Source organism: Branchiostoma floridae, chromosome 8, assembly GCF_000003815.2.
Source record: "Branchiostoma floridae strain S238N-H82 chromosome 8, Bfl_VNyyK, whole genome shotgun sequence".
In the NCBI taxonomy this organism is placed as follows: Eukaryota; Metazoa; Chordata; class Leptocardii; order Amphioxiformes; family Branchiostomatidae; genus Branchiostoma; species Branchiostoma floridae.
This window is the reverse complement of record NC_049986.1, coordinates 25146222-25157694: the sequence shown is the minus strand read 5'-3', so window position 1 is coordinate 25157694 and position 11473 is coordinate 25146222.

Here is an 11473-nt window from a genome sequence, read left to right as displayed (position 1 = left end):
ACTCTTACTTTGCGTTTTCGTGCACTTTATTTTGTAGTCCTTAGTTACTCAGTCATATAAATACATGCTGTGTATATTACCGAATTTACTTTTTCCTGTAAGCTCTATGAATGAAGAATGAAGGAACTTTCTTAGAACAACTTTCAACTTTCAACTATACACCTTTGATATCAATATTTACTCCATATTTGCATTTGTTCTTTGGGAAAGTCTGGTCACTTTGTGAAAAACAAGTCATGCATGTTTGTTTCAAATCCGCGCGCATCAACTTTCAATGGTTTCCAAAGAAAGGTTTTGACCATGCCGCATGTTTCAAACCTGTGGCAAAATGAGCAAAAAAAAGTGCACAAATATATTGGAAAACGGTTACTAAATGTCCTAGACTTCCAAAGCCAAACCCAAGGACAAGGAAGATGTGAAACAACAAAACTGAAGAATGTGTTGTTCAGAATACCATACGGTAAGTTTAGTCATTTGTTCATTCCTCCTGGCCACTTATATTTCTTAATTAAAACAATTTCCCCCGTTTTTGCTTCAGTTTTGTGGTTCCCAGTCACCATAGAGTGGAATCAACATGGCCCAAAGGAATATTAATTAATAGGTTAATTTAGTTTAATAATACCATTAAGCTGTTAACATACTGATAGATCCTTCTATAAAATTCCAATAAACATTTACGAGAGTCTTCCTCATATACGTTGCAGAACAATCTGCGTCATATAATCGCCTTCTTCATTTCTATGGAATTACAATTATTTTACTTATTTCACAATTATTTATTACAACAATCTGCTTCATGTAATCCTTTTTATCAATGAAATGCCCCGATAGTGAGATGCTGCAGCTGGTGAACAAAAAAGGTAGTATTGTCGAGAACAGCATGTTGCCTGGTCCGACCATTTATGACAACTTTGTAAACACATTTATGTCATTCTTGCACATTTTCTGGTGTTAGTTAACACGACCAAAGCCAAATATTACAATAAAAATGCTTTTTGTTTCTCCCTGTGTCTCCTTCCTAATCACCAATGTTGGATGTACACCAGTAGTCCTTTAAGCTGTGTGAGGCTGGTGTCAAAAGGAGCTCATAACACATACAAACTCAGATCATGAATAATACAGAATGAGGCGAAAAATGCAAATATACAAACAAAACGCACACTTCTAGTTCTATTACAGAAATAGGTGTCAGCACAAATGTTATAATTCTACTTTTAGTATTCAACACCAATTGAAAAATATGTAACGCATTATAAAAGGTTTACAAAGCTTTTAGTCAATATTTTAGCATTTTAACTTGGCATGGAGTAAATTAAGTCTACGGTTCTTTAGTAGTTCAAAATGGCGACTTACTGTCCACCTGACATCCTACAACAACAGTTTCAATAGTTACAAGTAAAAGTCTCCACAATTAACAAACTATAAACTATAATATTTTGGTCACCATGGCATCTGCTTGTTTCTCGTCTCAATTAGGTTAGTGGATTCAACTTAAAGTTTTGTTGTTGTTTTTTTTTTCAAAAGAAAGTCTGAGGGACTTGGTGGATCCGTGTTCAGGGGGTGGATAAAGTGATATCCTCCCAACTCTCTTTGGTGACCTGTTACATTTTCGTTTGAAAAGGCCGTAACGTGGCCTGGGTATACATAAATAAAGGTTGTACTCTACTTTGGTTCTCATCTGTACATTTTCTTTATTTAAATTAAACATTTCAGACTGTCAAACTGGAACACTGAGGCCAGTAGTGATCCCTTTGTGGAGAGTAAGGAATGGGATAGGCCTAGCTTCTACGATATGTCTTTCTGTTGGACTTTTGTTTAAAGGTTTCCCTCGACCAAGACTGCCTAAAAAGCTTCGTCCTAATTATAAGTCTACACTCCTGGTTAAACAAATAAAGTCAAAGTGATCTTTTGACATTTAAGTCTTGAAACGTAAGACCGTTAAGCGTCCAAACATTAAACAACCTTTAACATTTAAGATGTTTTCTACGATCTGTGTTGTCTTCCAATGATCTATATAATTTTTTTCAGATACTTTTTATGGCGTGAAAGTAATTAGTGATGGCCCGAGACTGTCCTGTCTTATCAGGACCGCTGGTCACTACAGCACCGGTGGGGTCTCTTTTGGATTCAGTGATGGTCTGCCCCTGCCCCTGCCCTGTCTCATCATGGCCACAGGTCACTACAGCACCGGTGGGGTTTGTTTTGGATTTAGTGATGGCTCTAACCGAAGGTAGGAACTTATTTTCACATGGGTGGAGTGAGCAAAGCCGTGTAAATTGCCTTGCGGATTTGAACCCGGGACCTCTGGGTTCTGGGCCAGACAACCTTCGCCACACGACCCCACTTCAAATGTGTCAGTGATGGCCTGAGATTGGCCCTGCTCTGTCTGATCATGACCACTGGTCACTACAGCACCTGTGGTGTTTGTGTACAAGGAATTTAGCTGTGAGGCAGTCGGGCCTGTGCCATAAGATGGATTTGTAGCAGCTAAGGAATTAGTGATGGCCTGATTCTGACCCTGACCGTGCCCTGCCTGATCATGACCACTAACTTCCACAGCAGCTTTGGTGTTTGTGTACAAGGAATTTAGCTGTGAGGCATTCGGCCCTGTGCCATAAGATAGATTTCCAGCATCCAAGGCTTCAGTGACAGACTGGCCCTGCCATGTCTGATCAGAAACACTAGCTTCCACAGCAGCTGTGGTGTTTGTGTACAAGGTATTTAGCTGTGAGGTCGTCGGACCTGGGCCATAAGATAGATTTGTAGCATCTAAGGAGTTAGTGACGGCCTGGGGCTGGTCCTGCCCTGTCTGACTATGTTTGGGGGCAATGTTTTCGTACTGTTGATCATGGTCACTAGTCACTACAGCATCTGTAGTGTTTGTGTTTGTGTTGGATTCAGTGACGGTCTGAGACTGGCTCTGCCCTGTCTGACTGTGTTTGGGGGCAATGTTTTCGTTTTGTTGATCATGGTCACTAATCACAACAGCAGTTGTGGTGTTTGTGTTTAACTCATTGATGGCCTGACCCTGACCCTGCCCTGTCTGATCATAATCACTGGCCATTACTGTAGGTGTCTGATCATTTGGTGGTTTTTCCACACCTGCGTACATAGCATTTGGCTTTAAGGCAGCTAGCACTTCGTTATGCAACAGGTTTCCAACCTTAAGAGATGGGATGTTAGCCTGAGACTGGCCCTGCCCTGCCTTATGATCGTTGTAATCATCTTCATTCTGGTCACTTGTCATTACAGAAACCGCTGTCTTTGTGTTGGTACTAACAACATTGGGATTTAGTCCCAGAGGAGGATGGCTGGTCCTCCTCTTGCACCAGATAGTGAGAATGATGCTGCCAATCAGGACAACGCCAGCCACTGAACCACAGATAGAGGCAATAATGACAGTAAGGGGAGATAAGTCGCGGGAACTACTGATTTCTGGTTTTTCTGAGGTAATTGCAAGGAGGGAAGGTAGTTTTGCCCTAGCTTGGCTTGTGTTGCCTGCAGATCCCGCAGTTGAACCAAAATCGCGCTTGAAGTACCAGCGATAGTGAGAGGTGCCGGTGCCATTGTAACTGTTGTTAGCACTTTTCATTAGGCCAAAAGGGGACTGTGTGGCAGATGTGGAGTCTTCAGGGCGTGCTGTTGGGCCAGCATTGATTTCTGTGTTGCCGAACGGCGAAGTTGTTGACACTGGAGATGACTGGGAGGAGGTTTGGATATCAAAAGACAGTGTTGGTATAGTTTGTTCTTCTAATGGTGTGGTGTCTATGGCAAGTGTTTGGGGGGTAGTTTTGACTTTTGCGTTGCCAAACGGAGAAAAAGTTGCCACTGAAGATGATTGGAAGGAGGTTTGGATCCCAACGGACAGTGTTGATATGGTTGGTCCTGTACAGACCAAGTCTGCCAGTTTATGTTTGTAGTTCATTATCACCTGACGTAACCGGGGAAGATTTTTAATGCACAGGGCCGAATTTCTGTTATCTTATTGTACTCCAGATGCACACATTTGAGGCTGGGTAGGTCTGCAAATGTGCCAGTTTGAATCCTTGTTATCGGATTGGAGGTCAGATGGATCTCCCTGAGCTGCGGTAACTCTACAAATCCACCAGGCTCAATCTGTGTTATCTTGTTATAAGCCATGTTTAACTTTTCTAGTTTGGGTAGATTTGTAAATGCGCCTGCCTGAATGATTGTTATTTTGTTATTGAACATGATTAACCCACTTAGCAGGGGCAGATTTTCAAATGCACAGGGCTCTATCTCTGTTATCCTATTAGTCTCCAGATACAACCATTGGAGGCTGGGTAGGTCTGTAAATGTGCCTGTTCGAATCATTCTTATCTGATTGTTGGTCAGGGCCAACGACGAGAGCTTGGGTAGAACTGCGAATGCACCAGGCTCAATCTTTGTTATCAGGTTGCTGCGTAAGCTAATATTATGGAGCCTGGGTATGTCTGCAAATGTACCTGCCTGAATCATTGTTATCATGTTGAAGAGCAGATCGATCTCAGTGAGCCGGGGAAGATTTGCAAAAGAACCAGGCTCAATCTTTGTTATCTTGTTGCCATACATGCACAACATTCGTAGCTGGGGTAGATTTGCAAATGTACCAGCCTGAATCATTGTTATCTGATTAGAGGGCAGGTCCAACCTTTGTAGCTGGGGTAACTCTAAAAATGCACCAGACTCAACCTTTGTTATCCTGTTAGCAGAGATGCTCAACATTTCTAGTTTGGGTAGATTTGCAAATGCACCTGCTTGAATTATTGTTATTTTGTTATAGTCCATGATAAATATTCGTAGTAGGGTTAGATTTGCAAATGTACCGTCCTGAATCATTGTTATCTGGTTGCGGGACAAGCACAGCTTTTCGAGATAGCGTAGCCCTGCAAATGAGCCTGCCGGGATATCTGTAATATGGTTGGAGAACAGGTCCAACGTTTTTAGGTCACTTACAAATGTATCAGGCTCAATCTTTGTTATCCGGTTGTATTGCAAAGATAAGAGGTCGCCGTGTTCAATATCCTGAGGGATGCTGGTAAAACTTACGTTGTTCCAGCATCCTAAGCTGGAGCTTGAGCAAGTATAGAAGTCATTACAGAAATCTTCTGACATGTTGGACTCATTCAGGAGGACGAGAAGAAACATCAGCACGTGTCGCAGCTTTTTCCCCATGGTGTTCTGGTACCTAAACAGAGCAGGAAGGTCGTCTGTAAAACCTTACCTCGTCCATATCTTACAATTCGATGTTAACTTAATTTGAGATTAATCCCAATTGGAGTTCCACGAACACATACCTTTGCCAAATAAACCAGGTCTGTTATGTAGAATGATGTCTGTAGACATAAATGTGTTACTCATTACATTTTATTTTATATGCCTGGAGTTGGTTCATAACATTTGCCATTGCGTACACACATTAGATCCCTATTTACATAATGATATGAAATTGTACCAAGCATCAGATAAGCTATCAGCATACCAAAATCATGATGACCCTGTCATCCCTTCTTGACATATTCTCTTTAGGAATAGGAAGTAGGAAACTAAACCGGCTCCTGCAGTTCAAGAAAAGACGCTAGCGGACCCAAACATACACCTCTTACTCTCTGCCGTCTTTCTCATTTACATATGTGACAAGTTGAATGCAGTGGATTTATTAACTTTCCTCATTAGTTATGCAAATTAGCTGTTAATTTACATAACTAATATCTCATTATGTTAGTTTTTACTTAGGCTATCTACATACCAAAAATCATGAAAAACCGTCAAGACGTTCATATGTTGCCATTTATTATGCAAATGAGATCATCATCTGCATAATTAATATGTATTGATATTTCTTTCTTTCTCAGCTACAAATGTGACAAGTTTGAAAGTCCCATAATGGAATGCAGTGGATTTACAAACTTTCCTCATTAATTATGCAAATTAGCTGTCGCTTTGCATAATTCGAATTCCATCATGTAAGTCTTCCCTTTAGCTATTTACATACCAAAAAGCATGACGGTCCGTCAACACGTTCATATTTTCTCATTGATTATGCAAATGAGCCGTCATTTGCATAATTAATATGCAATGATATTTCTCTCTTTCTCATCTATATATGTGACAAGTTTGAAAGTCCTATCATGCAATGTGGTGGATTTATAAAGTTTCCTCATTAATTATGCAAACGGAAGTGTGACGTCAGCAAAGGGTCAAAGGTGCTTTGCAGTCGGTATCGGCCTCCGTCTCTGTTGAGGGAAGGTTGGTGGGCTCTGGGTCATTTTAACTTGAGAAGGATCAGAGGACTGATCGAAAGCTTGTTGGTAAGCGCTTTAATTTGTGTACGGATATAGGGTCTTAAAATTGTAGCATAATGTTGAGTACCGTCACAGATGAACTGACATTGACAAGAGGGTAAATTTTGCCATGCTAAAAGAAATTAGTTTCTTGTTTACCTCTTGTTAACCTTAAAGCGTTCAAGCGTGTGAATTGGTGTGATTAAGAAGTAGGAGATGTTGGAATGATTCGAAACATTCTGGTTGACGGTTTTCCAGAGGCAGAAATGGTTTGTTGCTGTACTAGTAGGGTACGTAATTCAGTAGCGGTTTCCTTATAGTGTGGAACATGCAGTTAAATTACTGTGGTCTTCGTGAAATGGTTGTGTTGATTGTCTGAAGCTGGCTGATGAATATCAATATGAAAGTTGTTTACTATTTTTGCTGGCGTGTTTCTGACTTTGTTTGCACCTTCTGGATGATGCAATCAGCAGATGGATGGACATTGCAAAACATGTTCCATAAACGTTCATCTCATCTGCCTATTTCTGGACTGACGGTTCTTCTATACTCAGTAGTCACTCCCGTCGAAATATTTTCATGGTCTTTCTTTGCATTTCTCTATATTCAGTCGTTCTACTACAGCATCAAGGACTAAAGGTAAACTCTAAATACCTGCAGTGTTGGTATTAAACAAGGGGGGATCAAGCAGTTAACTATAAAAATCTCTGCTACCACTAAATCTATGGTATACACGTTACCACTAAACCTAATAATTTATGAAGCAGTTAAAAAGCTGAATGGGGCTACCCACATGTCTGAAGATGAATAAATAAATAAATAAACATATAGGGATATGTTACCACTAAGTCTATCTTATACATGATATCTTACATAATGCAGTTATACAAAATATAGATGCAGTGAGTTGATATTGCCTGAAGCCTAGAGGGAAAGGCCTTTCTGATTACAACAGGCCCGAAAACATTTGAACCGGACTGTCTGGCGAGGTTGCATGGTCAATCTGGACTTTGTCCCAGGACAATGAAATCACAAATACAAAAAAATCAGAGAGCAGCACCCGTTCCCATCTGCAAAAGTAACATAATCTCCAAGCAGATGTTGCGATAAAAGACTGTTAAGTGTTTTCTGACGGCCTAGTCTCCGTGACAGCCAACTGTCGGTGGACTTCCAGCACAACATCGGCTTGGAGAATTCAACCCTAATTAAGGCACATAATGAAATGTATACACAGCAAAATCACTTTTAAATGTTTATCCACTGGCAGAAACATACCTTTGAAGCAGCTTCAGACAGCACCTTCTGGGCGGGAACTCAATTGTAGAAAACCTCAGGCTGTTGTTGTGTAGGGTGTGTCCGTCGGTAGCTGGTCCGTAATGCCGTGTGCCAAACAACCCAGGGAAAGTCTTAGTAATACGTAAATGGCGACGTTAATTGTCTGAGGCTGGATATTTGAATAATACCAACATGTATAATCATGATGAAAGGTCTAATCATGATGCAGGTTTCGAAAAAAAAAACAAGTCAACTGAAGTAAAATTTTATCACACAACAGTTATTTCATGAATAATGTAAGAAGAACATTCTCATTAATTATACAAATTTACTCCTATTTTGCATAATTAGTATTCCATTTTGTGCAACATTATCTAAAGTACCTACATACCAAAACATCACGAAAATCCGTTGTTCCTTTCTTGAGTTATCCTCTTCAGATGTTTTTCACAATAATGTCCCTGCTATCCCAAAACTAGCCGCTAGGGGGCACAAAGATGTGTGACTTATTCCTGAGCACAAGAGCTATCTAACAAAAAAAAACGTGACCATAGCTTGTTCAAAGCACGAGATAGAAAAACAGGAAGTTATGCCGTAGGACTATGGGAAGCCGCTAGGGGACCCAAAACTTATCATTTCCAGCGTTTGTCACCTCCCACCAACATACCAAGTATGAACCCAATCCACCCAGCGGTTCTTGAGTTTAAAAAAATGTTAATATGCATTTTCTGACGACTGAATCTTCGTGACAGCCAGCAGTTGGAGGACGTTACAATTTTCCAACACGACATCTGCTTGGAGAATTCAACCCTAATCAAGGCACATAACAACATGTATATACAGCAAAAAAAACACCCACAAAATTATCTTTAAATACTTAACTCCCGCAGACACAGACCTCTGAAGCCACTGAGAACGGCTTCAGCTGGCACTCTCTGGGCAGGAGCTCGTGTAGAATCCCCCAGGCTGTTGTTGTGTAGGGTGCGGCCGTCGGTAGCTGGTCCGTAATGCCCCAGGCTGTTGTTGTGTAGGGTGCGGCCGTCGGTAGCTGGTCCGTAATGCCCCAGGCTGTTCTTGTGTAGGGTGCGGCCGTCGGTAGCTGGTCCGTAATGCCCCAGGCTGTTGTTGTGTAGGGTGTGTCCTTCGGTAACTGGTCCGTAATGACCCAGGCTGTTGTTGTGTAGGGTGCAGCCTTCAGTAGCTGGTCCGTAATGCCCCAGGCTGTTGTTGTGTAGGGTGCGGCCGTCGGTAGCTGGTCCGTAATGCCCCAGGCTGTTCTTGTGTAGGGTGCGGCCGTCGGTAGCTGGTCCGTAATGCCCCAGGCTGTTGTTGTGTAGGGTGCGGCCGTCGGTAGCTGGTCCGTAATGCCCCAGGCTGTTGTTGTGTAGGGTGAGGCCGTCGGTAGCTGGTCCGTAATGCCCCAGGCTGTTGTTGTGTAGGGTGCGGCCGTCGGTAGCTGGTCCGTAATGCCCCAGGCTGTTGTTGTGTAGGGTGCGGCCGTCGGTAGCTGGTCCGTAATGCCCCAGGCTGTTGTTGTGTAGGGTGAGGCCGTCGGTAGCTGGTCCGTAATGCCCCAGGCTGTTGTTGTGTAGGGTGCGGCCGTCGGTAGCTGGTCCGTAATGCCCCAGGCTGTTGTTGTGTAGGGTGCGGCCGTCGGTAGCTGGTCCGTAATGCCCCAGGCTGTTGTTGTGTAGGGTGAGGCCGTCGGTAGCTGGTCCGTAATGCCCCAGGCTGTTGTTGTGTAGGGTGCGGCCGTCGGTAGCTGGTCCGTAATGCCCCAGGCTGTTCTTGTGTAGGGTGCGGCCGTCGGTAGCTGGTCCGTGATGGCTCAGGCTGTTGTTGTGTAGGGTGCGGCCGTCGGTAGCTGGTCCGTAATGCCCCAGGCTGTTGTTGTGTAGGGTGCGGCCGTCGGTAGCTGGTCCGTAATGCCCCAGGCTGTTCTTGTGTAGGGTGCGGCCGTCGGTAGCTGGTCCGTAATGCCCCAGGCTGTTGTTGTGTAGGGTGCGGCCGTCGGTAGCTGGTCCGTAATGCCCCAGGCTGTTGTTGTGTAGGGTGAGGCCGTCGGTAGCTGGTCCGTAATGCCCCAGGCTGTTGTTGTGTAGGGTGCGGCCGTCGGAAGCTGGTCCGTAATGCCCCAGGCTGTTGTTGTGTAGGGTGCGGCCGTCGGTAGCTGGTCCGTAATGCCCCAGGCTGTTGTTGTGTAGGGTGCGGCCGTCGGTAGCTGGTCCGTAATGCCCCAGGCTGTTGTTGTGTAGGGTGCGGCCGTCGGTAGCTGGTCCGTAATGCCTCAGGCTGTTGTTGTGTAGGGTGCGGCCGTCGGTAGCTGGTCCGTGATGGCTCAGGCTGTTGTTGTGTAGGGTGCGGCCGTCGGTAGCTGGTCCGTAATGCCCCAGGCTGTTGTTGGTGTAGGGTGCGGCCGTCGGTAGCTGGTCCGTAATGCCCCAGGCTGTTCTTGTGTAGGGTGCGGCCGTCGGTAGCTGGTCCGTAATGCCCCAGGCTGTTGTTGTGTAGGGTGCGGCCGTCGGTAGCTGGTCCGTAATGCCCCAGGCTGTTGTTGTGTAGGGTGCGGCCGTCGGTAGCTGGTCCGTAATGGCCCCAGGCTGTTGTTGTGTAGGGTGCGGCCGTCGGTAGCTGGTCCGTAATGCCCCAGGCTGTTGTTGTGTAGGGTGCGGCCGTCGGTAGCTGGTCCGTAATGCCCCAGGCTGTTGTTGTGTAGGGTGCGGCCGTCGGTAGCTGGTCCGTAATGCCCCAGGCTGTTGTTGTGTAGGGTGCGGCCGTCGGTAGCTGGTCCGTGATGGCTCAGGCTGTTGTTGTGTAGGGTGCGGCCGTCGGTAGCTGGTCCGTGATGGCTCAGGCTGTTGTTGTGTAGGGTGCGGCCGTCGGTAGCTGGTCCGTGATGGCTCAGGCTGTTGTTGTGTAGGTTGCGGCCGTCAGGAGCTGGTCCGTGATGGCTCATGCTGTTGTTGTGTAGGGTGCGGCCGTCAGTAGCTGGTCCGTGATGGCTCATGCTGTTGTTGTGTAGGGTGCGGACTTCAGTAGCTGGTCCGTAATGCCTCAGGCTGTTGTTGTGAAGGGTGCGGCCGTCAGTAGCTGGTCCGTAATGCCCCAGGCTGTTGTTGATTAGGGTGCGGCCGTCGGTAGCGGGTCGGTAAGGCCCAGGCTGTTGTTATGTAGGGTGCGGCCGTCTGTAGCTGGTCCGTAATGGCCCAGGCTGTTGTTGGGTAGGGCGCGGCCGTCGGTAGTTGGTCCGTGATGGCTCAGGCTGTTGTTGTGTAGGGTGCGGCCTTCGGTAGATGGTCCGTAATGGCTCAGGCTGGTGTTGTGCAGGGTGCGGCCGTCGGTAGCTGGTCCGTAATGGCCCAGGCTGTTGTTGTGTAGGGTGCGGCCGTCGGTAGGTGGTCCGTGATGGCTCAGGCTGTTGTTGTTCAGGGTGCGGCCGTCGGTAACTGGTCCGTAATGGCGTAAGGCTGTTCTTGTGTAGGGTGCGGCCGTCGGTAGCTGGTCCGTGATGGCTCAGGCTGTTGTTGTGTAGGGTGCGGCCGTCGGTAGCTGGTCCGTGATGCCCCAGGCTGTTGTTGTGGAGGGTGCGGCCGTCGGTAGCTGGTCCGTAATGGCGTGTGGTAAACAACCCAGGATTAGTATTACTTACAGGCAGGAGATGATTGTCTGAGGCTGGATATTTGATTGATATTAACATTAATGTTCATGATGAAAATATAATGCAGGTTTTATATGACAAGTGAGGTCAGAGGTTATTGCGCAACAGTTTCATATTAACATAACATAGTAACACATTCAATGGAAAAGCGGTTTTCGGTTTTAAATGACTACTGGCTTGTAGGATTAATTTAATACAATATGTACGAAGATTTGAAGCTATATTATACTATATTAATAGTAGAAACACAGAGAGT